Source organism: Polistes canadensis, unplaced genomic scaffold (assembly GCF_001313835.1).
Source record: "Polistes canadensis isolate GaletaPanama2010 unplaced genomic scaffold, ASM131383v1 scaffold_19, whole genome shotgun sequence".
Classification (NCBI taxonomy): Eukaryota; Metazoa; Arthropoda; class Insecta; order Hymenoptera; family Vespidae; genus Polistes; species Polistes canadensis.
Genome location: NW_014569566.1, coordinates 119636 through 121011, shown reverse-complemented (window position 1 = coordinate 121011; position 1376 = coordinate 119636). Strand labels below are relative to the sequence as shown.

General features: G+C 29.1%; 1 protein-coding gene across 12 annotated transcripts in view; it reads right to left on the bottom strand.

The window, feature by feature from the left end:
• LOC106793801 (dynamin) overlaps positions 1 to 1376 on the bottom strand; it is a 24516-nt gene that overhangs the window by 9870 nt on the left and 13270 nt on the right. The window lies entirely within an intron of this gene.

Below are 1376 nucleotides of genomic sequence, written 5' to 3'. Positions count from 1 at the left end.
ATGCTTGATATATACAGGGTCTTTCGCCTAATTCGCGACCACCTGAAATATCTTGTTTATTTCGTACGATAGAAAAAAATATCAGAGAAAAAAAATGTGTTCCATTCGAAGGCGCCGATATAGTAAAAGGTCGAATTTTTTTTTTAAAAGTCATTTATGTCGAGATATCAAAGTCATCGTATTTTTTTTTTTTTAAATAGGACTGCATGTTTATATTAGAATATTATTATAGCTTATAAAAAAAACGAATCCAACGATTCGTTAGACGGTCAACAATATGTTGACCATCAGGTGACCTTTACCGATAAAATTGTGAAATGTTTGTCAAGAATTTCAATATCTAATGAAGAGAAACAAATGCAAATCAACGTGCAAGACACTTATACAAGCAAAAAATCTTCTCATGTACAAGAGACATTTCTCAATTTTCTCGATAAAGGTCACATAATGGTCAACATGTACATCGTTGGATTCATTTTTTTATAAGCTATAAGAATATTCTAGTATAAATATGCAGTCCCATTTAAAAAAAAAAATACGATGACCTTAATATATCGATAAAAATGACTTTGAAAAAGAAATTCGGCCTTTCATTATATCGGCGCCTTCGAATAAAACATTTGTTTACTCTGACATTTTATTCTATCGTACAAAATAAATGAGATAGGTGGTCGAATTAGGCGAAAGACCCTGTATATGTAATTAAATCTCTTCAATTTTATTCATTATGAAATTTCAATGCAGGCACCGACATATATTTTGTCCTTTACATTGTAATTGACAGGTTTCACGTCGGCATCATGCTTTTACATAACACTGACGTCATAATGTGTGAAAGAGCTTCAAGCTTCTCTTTTTTAAAATAAATATTTTAGTTTATATTTAAATATACACACACACATAATTGCGATTTGATAGGCTAAACATTTATGTTGATTCTTAGAGATACACGTGATGATACTAAAATATTATTTAAACGTAAATATCTCTCTCTCTTTCTCTCTCTCTTTCAATTAATTAATTATCTAGTTAATTATAGCCCATATCCGACCCCTTTCCCCCAAATGTCATGCTGTTAGCAAGCGAATGAATTATTTATCTATTTTTATCAACATAAGACCATTTATTATAAGATGTTTTCAATCATATATACACATATCATGTACAATTTTCCGAACTAATTTACAATTAAACGAGAACAATCCTACCTGACATTCCTTTCCTTTATTTTCTTTTTTTTTTGTTTTTTCTAGGAATGCGTAATTTGTACTAACGCTAGAACAAATTTTGTAAGTGGAGGTATGCTCATCTCCATATATACATCATATAAACTATATTTTATAAAAGCAACAATAAATTATATATTTTTCTAATTA